Source organism: Thermobia domestica, chromosome 9, assembly GCF_964235325.1.
Source record: "Thermobia domestica chromosome 9, izTheDome1.hap1.1, whole genome shotgun sequence".
NCBI classification, from domain to species: Eukaryota; Metazoa; Arthropoda; class Insecta; order Zygentoma; family Lepismatidae; genus Thermobia; species Thermobia domestica.
Window position 1 is genome coordinate 112,384,254 of NC_137462.1, and position 12,030 is coordinate 112,396,283.

Below are 12,030 nucleotides of genomic sequence, written 5' to 3' on the forward strand. Positions count from 1 at the left end.
TTCTATTAACCCTTAACGCATCAAGCCTAAATCGTCAACGTTGTTTACCAAGTTGGGGTCTTCTAGGAACTCCAAGTATTATTTTAATTTCTCAACTTATTTTATTTTATTTTATTTATTTATTTATTTTTGCACTTTTTTAACGAACGTATCATTGATCTAATTATGTACCAGATATCCCAAAAGGACGCATGACACACATAAAAATCGAGAATAAATTGGTTCTTATAGTTGCAGCAGAATCACCAAAATATCACCCTCTGGAGTTTCTAGAGGACCCCGCTTGGTGTGTTAAGGATTAAGGAGTACGATTTACCAAAGCTCTTTATATATTTTCTTCATCCTGTGTCCATTTAGGAGACGAAAACCTCAATAACTAATTGATTGCTTAGAATCGATTTTGGCCAGTTCCATTATTAATTCTGTATTAGAACCTGAAATGATATAAATCTCCTACAACTCCCGGTTTCATTATTATTTACATAGAGGAAAAGCATCTTAACAGATAGCGAGAAGCAGTCTTTCTTGGGATCAATTTAGCGGTATTATCTTTAATTTTAACCCTCTAATCAAACAGAAATTAGCAGAAATCAACCACGAGCAAAAACGATATAACGAAAACCGGTTTTCTGTAATCCATTAAGTGTCCCAAGAATTCTGCATCCGTAACTCTGTATTGAAACCGGAAGTAATATAATTCCACAACTTGTAACGTGCTCCATCAATCATTTCATTGTTAAACAACTATAGTTTTATTAAGAAAGTGTACAAATGTATGTTGAGTTAGGAAGGATTCTTTCTTTTCTTTTCTTTTCTTTTCTTTTCTTTTCTTTTCTTTTCTTTTCTTTTCTTTTCTTTTCTTTTCTTTCTTTTTTTTTGGTGGGAGGTCCGAACACGTTGAACCTCTCGTGGGTGCACCCTACGGAACACAAATACTGAAATAATAGACTGATAATCAGGAATTAAAAAGGGGGATGGTAATTTTATGAAAATAAGTGTTTCTTCCTCGCAGAGTGCAACTAAAGTAGTGCCTTCTTTCCTTGTAATGCATGTTCGATTCTCGATCGGGGGTACTTGTCGTTGAATATTGACATTGAGTTAATTAATTACACAGTAAAACAATAAGTTAGAACGAACATTATGTGAAATTATTGTTTTATCATCGGGTTTATGCATATGTATACATTTTTTTTTTTTTTTTTAAGAAATCTACCTAATAATTGAGTTGTATGGAAGTATGGGGAATTTAAGATGGAAGAGTTGACTCTTAACAAACAAACAGTAACGTAACGTGATAAAGGCATTGCCAAAGGAAAAAAAGGGAATATCTAATTTCAATCATTAATAAATAAGACGAATTCCAATAATACTCTTGGTAGTTCTGTTAGAAATGTCATTGTACTCTTAAAAAAAAAATATACGTGGGTCACTCAGAAAGTTAGTTGCACTTCTTCGTACCGTAAATATTTTCGGTCAGTGGCTATTTTGATGAAACTGTGTGACAGGCAACACTGCAGACATGTAATTGTATCGTGTGACATAGCGCCTTTCATGAGGCAAGTGGAAGTGTTCTGATAATAATCAGTCGTAAACATGTCTCGACAGCTGTAAATGGCGTCCAAATTGGAAATGCATGCCAGCGATTCGTTTTTTTTTTTTTTTTTTTTTGTGGGCGAAAAGGTGTAACTGCACTGAAATTCATCGGCAGTTGCGTGAAGTGTATGGTGAAAATGCAATGTCACGTCAAGCTATTACGAAGTGGTGCAACATGTTTGAGAACGGACGTATATATATTGACGATGTTGAGCGCGAGGAAAGACCATCAACTGCGACAAATCCGGAAATCTCTGCTCGCGTGAATGAATGCATTCATGCAAAGAGACGCATAACAATAGACAAACTTTCAAAGCGACGACACCACTCGGATGACGAGCTGAAAGTTGCAGCCCAAGAATGGTTATCGGGCATTGGATGGGATTTCTTTGCAGAAGGCATAGAAAAACTTATTGTACCACGTCTCGGCAAATGCTTAAATAACGGAGGTAATTACGTTGAAAAGTAGATTGTAAATGTACTTTTACGATACAAATAAAGTTATTGTAAAATTTCTATACTGTTTTATATTCCTAAGCAGTGCAACTAACTCTTTGACTGATCCTATAATATTTTTGTTTAACATATTTAGAAGGAAATAGTAAGTATTTAGGTGTGCATCCTCTCACTGAGGAAGATATATTTTTTAAACTTAGACAACACCATGCTTTTCTTCTTTTTCTTCCTTCTAAATTTCTTGGCAGCATAGCAGTCATCTTAGCCAGCTATTGGCTAGCATCTGTGTTTTCTATGTTGTGTGTATGTGAAGATTTTCGTAGATGATGATGATGGTGGAGGGAGAAAGAAGATAGTGGTAGAGGTTCTTTTTAGTACTCACTAGAAGAAGGAAGGGGTGAGGGGGTGTATTCGTATGTATGTGTGTATATATATGTGTGTGTGTACTCTTCTAGCTAGCCAGCAGCCAGGGTGGGCTATTTTCGTTGCAGCACATGTGACGGAAACCCCCTACTTGCGTATAGTATGTCTGTCTCCCTTCACACACAAGTATAGAACGTGTTAGAGAAAGAAAGAAAAGAGTGAGAGATACACATCATATAAATGTGGTGGTGCATGGGTATTCTCCCTGTGTGTGTGTGTGTGTGTGTATGTGTGTACCCATCAACTTTCGTCGTGTTCTCCCTTTCGACAATTTTGGGCTAGCCACCCACCCACCCTGTGTGAGACTCGCGCGCACACAGCTGGTCACTAAGATCTGCGATTTGCATATATTTAAAATTTTTTGGAGAAGACATGGCGCACGAGAGACCGACCGACTAATACTTCTCTTTCTTTCTCTCTCTCTCTTCCTCGATTCTTTTCCATTCTTTCACAAATGATAGCCGCGCCATTCGTTACGTGGATTAAATCTGTAATTTATCACCTTCCCTCTCGTCTTGGTTCTTCTTTTACTCTCCCCCCAGCGTATTTTAACTTCCGTTCTCACAGGCTACTTTGTTTCAAAAAGAAGAAACACACACACCACTCTCTTTCTCCTTTTATGCTTCTATGTGAATGTGTGTTATGCGGCGGTAGAGTCAAATAGTCAAATCTTGTGATCCCGCAATACACGTATATATATAATATTGTTGAAATATGACGTCATTGACAACATGTTGAGACTGTGCATAAAGATCGTGACCTGTTTTTCGTTCAATTCATGCTCTCTCTTTCTCTCTGACCACGGATTTTTTTTTTTTTACCCCGCTCCGCTTTGAACGATCATCCCTTTTCCTCCCTCGTAGACAAAGCCAATAACAAACAGTTGATGTGAAATTTCATATGTGTTGTTGGGATTGGCCTGAAAATTGTGTATTCTGCAATCTTCCCCTGATATGTTAGACAATTTTCATTTTTTTTTTTCCTTTGGAGTGTATGTGTGCGGGGAAGGGATTGCTAAAAGTCAGCTAGCGAATGGATATGGCATACATATAGTTAAGTTGTGCAACGGCCGTGCAAAGAATTTTGGCAATGTGTTACACATTGCTACCACTCCTGAACTGCGTTGAAATTGGTTTAAAAAAAAGGAAAAGAAGCTTGGGAAAACATGCCAGTGTGTTTTCATTAAAGAAAAGAAAAAAACCTTACTTCTCCAGTAACACTAGAAATCCTATCAGAAGTTGCAGGATATTTATTTGTAAATTTGATCAATTTCTTTTGTTAGGACTAGTGGAGGTTGTGTCCCACCAAAAATCAAAACTAATTCCTTATTCACACAAAGGTAAACATTCTAATCATTTAATTATTCTGGCATTTGAGTTGTCCAGCCTAAGGAATTAGAAAGAAGAAAAAATGCGTAATATGTAGAAAGCGCCAGACTTGAACCAGGATTCTTTTGAAGTCGAAAGATTTATTACGGTATCAGTTAATACTATCTTAACTGAACACAACTTAATCTTAGTCTGCTGCCATAGTCGAGTAAGGTAGAGTGCTGTTAGAATTCTAGCAATTCGAGTAATAAGGAAATTGATCTCGATTCAGTGTACTCAAACGTCCTCATATTCTTTATTTTCTCCTATATTCCATACTACTATTTACTGTACGTAACAGTACTTTTTAAAAGTGTAACCAGACATTGATTTTTCTTTTATTGTTGCATATTTGTATCCTTTTCCCACCACAGGTTTCTTTTGTGTATGTGTATCTGTGTGTGTGCATGTGTTTGTAATGCATGTATCAGGAACATAATTAGATATTCCAATTTTTTAAATATTATCGACGTTTCTTCGTTCCTTTAAAGAAAATTATAATATTAATTAAAAAACGAGTTATCCATCAACATGTCAGATATATTGAATACTCATTCCTCTTCCCCTCTATTTGTGTGATTTCCCCCTCTTTTTTTAAAAAAACATTTCATCAAAGTGATATTGACCTGTCTTCATGCATGGGGAGGAAGCGATGAAGAATCTTCACGCACTGTTCAAAATACTTTTGTTTATTACTAAAAATGTGATAATAATTTTTTAAAAAAGATTGACCAAAATATTCGACATACGCAAATAAAACAAGAACAGCATTTTTGCTTTGAACATTTTTTTCATTAACTCTTGCTTAGGCATGTTTACATACCCATGAGCGTTTTTCGATAAATGTAATCATAAATAATCCCTATGCCTAACATAGCTTATCGAAACTTGAGCTCTAACCAATAACAGTTTAGAATGTTTTAGAGAAGATTGACACAAGAAAAGATTTTATTATGTTATTAAATTAAAACACATACACAGTACACATGACATAAATTGTTAGTACGAATTATATCCTCATAAATGAATAAATTTTTCAATAAGTGAAATTCTAACATAGAAATCATAAAACTTATTGAATTGAGAAGTCTAGGTTATATAAAAATATAAACAAGTTTAGTTACGTGAATACCCCTCTCTCTCTCTCTTTCTCTCTTTTAATTTTTGGGTATACCCAAAAAATACTTATTAATTAAAGTAACATGAATCTGGTGTAAATACATATGATAAGTTATAAACTGAAACGTCTTGGCTGTTTATCCATACTAAATATTTATTGATTAAAAGTCACAAGTTTAGTTAAGTAGTAAGAAAAAGTTTATTTGAGACAAACTTGAGTTTTGTAGTATGTATTAAATAATTATGAATCAAAATAACAAAACTTTGGTTCAAATAAAAACAAACAAACAAGTTTAGTTCCTTGCATGGAAAGAAAATATCTTTGATTCTGTATATATCACGGTATAACTCTAGTTAAATAAAATTGTATTCATTGTTAACTAATTCTTAAGAAAGTGATAAAAAATCTTGTTAAAAATGGTAAGAAAATTGTGTAGTTATATGAATAGTTATATCAATAAATAAGTAGGAAAATGCAAGAGAATAGGGTCTATATCCAACACGTAATAAGTTTCAAGAATGAAGTATCGTAGGTTTTACCCCAATTTTGTACTGGATCTAAAATGCGCACGAGACGAGACGAGACAGAATTTTCCTGACAAAATTCGAAACGAGACACAATTCTAGTAGAGAAATATGCATTTTTCGAGTCGAAACTGCACTTTTAGAGCACATTTTCGAGACGAGACAACATCAAATCTTGTCTCATGCGTATCCCTAGCTGGATCAGTCAATTGTTATTTTTGAAGATTGATATTTTTGTCTTGTTTCTTGTTAAACATATACTTCATTAACAACATCGACGTGCAAAGAACCTGCAAATTCATCATTGCATATATGCACACACACACATACACAATAATAGTATTCTTTTAAAGAATGCAACAACGTAAATGATTGATTTATTACTTGCATGTTGTAGCCTGGAACGACGTTTTATACAGAATACTATATTAGAAGAAAGCGTAGGTATCTTGAAGAAACAAATGGAAAATGTTTTAAAATAAAACTAGAAAGAATGAAAGCAAGTGGGGAAAAAAAAGGTGTAAAACATGCCTTCCGGTCAGTGTATTTGAAGAAGTTAAATTACTGCTATAAAACTACACTTGCAAGAAGGTTAAATTGTTAATAAAACGGGCTTAGCTTTTATGTGTGAAAAATTGCACACGAAATTGCATCTACATGTACCGATTATTGTAATTTGAATGAGATGAAACACAAAATTTGCACGAAAGCAAATTTCTTTTCTTTTTTTCTTTCTGTACACACACATACACATAGAACATACATTGCAAAAAAAAAAAAAGAAAGAAAAAAAAAGAAAAGAAAAAAAGAAAAGAAAAAAAGAAAAGAAAAAAAAGAAAAGAAAAAGAATGAGGGAAAGGGTGATATTAATTCAAGTATATAAAATAAAGAAAAAGAAGAAACACATCTTTTGGTAATATGTTTCCTATTTTTGTATATGTGTAGTGAATACGTATCGATGTTGGTTTCGGATTGCGTGTGTGAGGAAAGACATGTTGCGTGCACTAAGAGCCGCAAAGAAAACGTGTGCTGGTAATGATGAAGTCGGCTAACGACAGCCAAGAATTGAATGAAAACGATTGTTTGGCTAACAGCGGGCTAGGAACGACTTAAATAATAAGAAAGAAAGAAAAAAAGGAGGTGCGCGATCATTCCCTTACATCTTAAAAACGCCTACCACCCACCTCCCATCATGCTTCCTCTTAAACATTCTTCTCTTGTCTCTTGTAGCCCCCCTGAGATACACATACTATCTTTTTGCTACTTTTGTTTACTTAAAGAAAGCTTTTCTTTTTTTTTTAATTCACTCGCACGTGCCAAAAATTCACTTCGTTATTGGCTTGCATACAAGTTTTTATTTTTATTTTTTTCTCGTATTCTGTGTTCACAAGAAGTATTCCGTTACTTTTGAATGAGATTTTCCCGTGATTAACAAACGTTACAAGTTATTTTACTTCATAAAATTGATCTCAACTTCATTCTTTACATGAGGTTCAATTGACGAGATTCATTTAAAAAAAAAATAGAATGAGGTTCAATAAGAGAGAGAGAATGAGTTCGCTAAAAAAGAAGATAAGGTTCAGTAAGAGAGAGAAAGAGGTTCAATAAAAGAGAGGATATGTTTCAATAAGAGAGATAATGAGGTTCAATAAGAGAGATGTTAATAAAAGAGAGGACCAGGTTCAATGAGAGGGAGAGGGAGGACACGTATTGATGCTCGATTGTTTATAATTTAATTCTCTCTTCTGCAGGCAGATTTCTTCCAATAGAGACAGATACACTTTCCGAGACGAGACAGAAATTCTTATCTTGTAGGCTACTCTAAATATTAGTGTTTGGCGCTTTTTACCACAAAAACTCAGAATGAGTATTTTGGGGAGATATTAAATTTATCTATATATAAATGAATATCTGTGTAAGAAAACGAAAATTATTCAGTTCTTACTAGTATATGTGTGGTATTGCTAATCTTAATGTTCAGTTAATTCCTTTATTCCAGCCAGGATTTCTATTCTCTTTTGAAATAATAATAATAATAATAATAATAATAATAATAATAATAATAATAATAATAATAATAATAATAATAATAATAATAATAATAGTTATGTTCTGTATCCACTGGCCTTATGTCTTTACCTAAAATAATTCTCGAAGTACGAAGGTGTCGCGCGTACCGTTTCCTTTGAGGACAGATTGGCAATCCTGGAAAGATTTGGGCGTTTAGTTAAAAAAGAAAGTAACCCCGTCATAATATTTTTTATATTTTTTTTTCTGGAATGCTATTTTTTTCTGTCTCCACCCATTAATTTTGCATATGACACTGGTTTGAATTATGTGCATGTTCTCTTAAGATTCTCATTCTATCTTGTCTTTTCTTTCTTTCTTTCTCACTCTCTTTTATTTTTGATTTGTTCTTCCCTCTCTCCCTTATCTTCGTGGATTAAAATCGCCAACGCCCCGGATGGACAAAGAGGGGGGGAAAAAACGGTTCCTCCCAATGCCTAAACCTGTCAATAATTATGGGATGTATCCAGCACACAAGAAGAGGAAATAGGGCCTCACAAGTTTCTGCCCCAAGAATCTTACAGTCTGACCTATAACAACACCTACAAATTTTCAGTTGTAGAAATTGATGAATGATACTCTACACACACATATACATACATACAAATATAGATCCAAACACTTGAAATATGCATATATATATATATATATATATATATATATATATATATATATATATATATATATATGGAGCATTATTCTAAGGGTGGACAGTATAGGTCATAATAATTGAAGATGGCACGACCACGGCTCGGGGGTCAAACCCATATCAACCGGTTTTTTTGCTGGTACTAAAGTTCTTTTAAAAATTTTTTCGAGGTCAGCTAGGGTGTAATTGGTCATACTTCTTGGTATACATATGCATATATACTTTCCCGTACACAAATGATGATGATGCATGTTTTAGTATAATATACAAAATGCTCATCTGGCAATTACATTCTCATTTTTCATATTTGACGTTCCTTTTCTTTTCTGTGTCTTTCGATTCAACTTTTAAGCCTGTGCAAGCAAATGTTGATGTGAATATTGTTTAACACACTAAGAATGTGGGTACGGATATAGTCGGGAGCGTGAGAAGGTAGAAGGAAGTGCTATTGCGGAACTTGCCTATTTTGACCACGGTTTGCTACATACATAACACTATGGCTTAATGAATCTGCCGTTACAAAGGTGTCAGAAACTCAACGTTGCCACTAATTCTGTGTTGAACTATGTGGTGATTCAGTTGTAGGATTTACAAATCTCCCCCAAATCTTGCATTATTCTCCCATATCTTCTACATATACACAAAGACCTTTTTCCTATTGCCTTTCCAATCACTTTTTTTTTTCACTTTCCGAAAATATTCCATCTGTTTTCATAACTCCATGTTGTGTATTTTGGTAGCCTAATGGACGTCCAATTTCCTCATTGCACAAAGATATGGCCATCTTATTTATGTAGTTCTTTTAACAATCAAGATACAATTCCTACTTTTATCTGTATTATGTACATCTTAGATGTCTTTGTGGTTCACAACTAACCATACTTTTGGTTTATTTTGTTTATTTTTTGGTACGAAGTATCTCGCTCGAATCTCAGGCCGTGAATCTCATTTAGTAGTCTCAAGGCACATGGGTTTTTGGTGAAAACTATTGTGTCCGAACTCATATGGTTCGGATTCCACGTTAATCAGTAGATTTACGTCTCATATAGCGTTGCTGCTGAAAGGGACGTTAAACTCAATATCAACTCAACTCGTTGGCAGACCTCTCGTATAACGGAACCAAATACCACTACATTGAAGCCATTCCAGATGGGGGAAAGGGAAAGAGAAGGAAATTTTTAAATTGTGCTTTCTTCAACTAAACTTTTGAAGAAAAAAACAAAAAAAAAAAAAAAAAGGATTACAAAAACTTTCCAAATGTTTGCAGCTATGAAATAAATTTAACGAGAACTTATTGCTAACAGATATTGATTGATTTATATTTATGTAATTTGTTGGAATTTATTTGGATATATGTATTGATTGCATCTTGAAGGCAAATAATAACTTTTGTAATTGTCAGTACTTACTATTTGGTTCATTATGAGAAAGGAAAATTGTTTTTCGATCAAAAGTTGCAGCTACTAACTTTTCCTCTTTTGTGAATATGAAGAGAGAGAGATAGGTTAACTCTGGTTTAAAAAAAGAAAGCGTAGGTTTCATTTTGAAACTTTCCTTGGTGATTTGATTCGTGTGCGGTATCAAATTGTAAGGGATAGAGAGGAAGAGAGAGAACACTGAGAAAAAGAGAAGTTGATTTCTTCTCTCTACTCCTTCCCCCCATTTCACCCCTAAAACCTAACCCTGAGATGAAGAGGAGGAAGATTGCCGAAACGGATGTTCTTAACGCCAAACTCCCTAACGTTAAAAGGAGGGCTTAGATTGAACTGAGAGGGTTGTGGCTACTCTCAGATGTCGGACAGAAGGTGCTGCATGGAAAGTGGTATTGATTAGACGGTGAGGGGACAAGGCGGGCGGGATGGAGGAGGTTAGGAGGAGATCGGACAGCAAAAAGGAGTTGGACAAGTGGCTGGAGTCTCCAAGTGGTCGGTGGTCTGTGGTCAGCCGACCGGTCTCTTCGCCTCACTAACGAAGGAGCCGCGTCCATGTCCAAGTTGAAGAGAAAGAAGGTCGGGTGGTGTTTGGTTAACGCTGTTCTTTTTTTCACTTTGAACTCTTGTCCTCCTAACTAAACTTTACTTTTTAATTTGCATGTATAGCATTGCTTTAGTTTCCGGAATGTTGCATTTGCTCGTAATTAAAGTTAAGAAATCTAATAAGCGGGATTTACGAAATCAACTGTGGATATTTGTTTGCACAATTTGATTAGGAAGAGACAGAGGAAAGTGCTTGTTGAAATATCAATGGGAAGTGTACGGTCTTGTTAAAATAATAAACATTGTTTTAAAACCATACTGTGAATAATATTGTGCTTCATTTATATTCGTAAGGTTTTTCTTTATTTACATTATGATTATTTTTTTAAAATCTTAATTCTCGTTAGTTACAGCAGACGAATGTTGGGATTGTTCTTCAAACAAGTAGAGTAAGACTAGGGATGCGTACGAGACCAAAGTTGACACTTTTCGTTTTGAAAATGTGCCATAAAAACGATGTCTTGTCTTGAAAAATGCATATTTCACTTGGTAGAGGTGTGTCATTTTCTTTTTTGTATGCTAAAGATTTCTTTCTTTCTTTCTTTCTTTTCTTTTCTTTTCTTTGAAAAGAGATGTACGCGTCAAGATTAACACTGACAGTATCGTCTTCATATGTTAGATAGTTTTTTTTTTTTTCGTTATAATGATGATAATCGAAATGTTTTAGTTGAAAGTAAATAGGTACTATGAATATACACACCTCAAAACTCTAAAATCTCGACCCATAAGCTTTTCATTTATTTCCTGGATATTAAGGTTATAAATAGGATTACGGTTATATTGAAAGATCCCAGTACAATTAACTTTTTATTTTCTTTCTTTCTTTCTTTCTTTTTTCATTTTTTTTAACTAATGTAGTGCTGTGATTGTCAGTGTCTTCAATATATTTAACAAAATTCTGTTGATAATAGAGAGAATTAAAGCGGAAATAGGGCTTAATAGAAAAATTCCCTTCGTAAGTGTGACAAGATATTGATTTGAGGCTTCACTTTATTTCTTATTCAAAATAATTAATTGACAATACAAAAATAATGAAGTAAAATTGTTCGGGTAGAACAACGGGATAGCTATGCCCAGGTAATGCTATTAAGGAAGTATAGATGCCCATACAGTTAGAAGAAAGGATTTTTTTTTTTTTAATATACATGTTCTGTAAGTCCATCTGTTGATGCTGCATTCCCAGGCAGAACAATAGTTAAGTGGGTTTAATAACGCTTATAATAATTGTGGATACTAAGAATACATTATTTTCACGGACATCACATGACACGTTGGAAAGAGCTGGAGAAAACAAAGAGACTGTACTAAGATCACACTCATGTGGTAGGACACTGGATATGCATTTTAAGAGAAGGGTTAGATAGCTGTTGTTGAGAAGACTCCCCAGGTAGCTTCATCAAGATGACCCTCGAAAGAAAAGGGGGTTAACATCTCCAACAGTGTCTTCTTCAGATGAATGACTGAACCCGTAGATGAGCCACAGTGATGGAGAAAGGGTGTGACCATGACCCGAAGGTTATCGACCTCGTCGCCCAACCGTATACTCTCCTATCGTTTTTTTTTTTTTTTTTGTTAAGATCGAACCTTAGGGAGTAAAGAATACTTTTTTTTTTTTTTTTTTTTAAGTATTGTACGTTAATGTATGTAAATGTTACAGGGACTTCCAAGGAAAATACTTCTATATTTTAAGACATACTTGCTCTTCGTTTGACCGAAAGTCAATTGCTTGTCATTCAGTATACATCATACGGTGTAATAGTGATAAACGGGTGGCCTTTTCAGCTCATAAAGGAAG

At 34.4% G+C, this 12,030-nt stretch overlaps 1 protein-coding gene across 1 annotated transcript in view; it reads left to right on the forward strand.

Annotated features, from left to right (window-relative positions):
- Nucleotides 1–12,030, forward strand: part of Cph (BCL11 transcription factor chronophage) — a 291,173-nt gene that overhangs the window by 233,792 nt on the left and 45,351 nt on the right. The gene's annotated exons all lie outside the window — the stretch shown is intronic.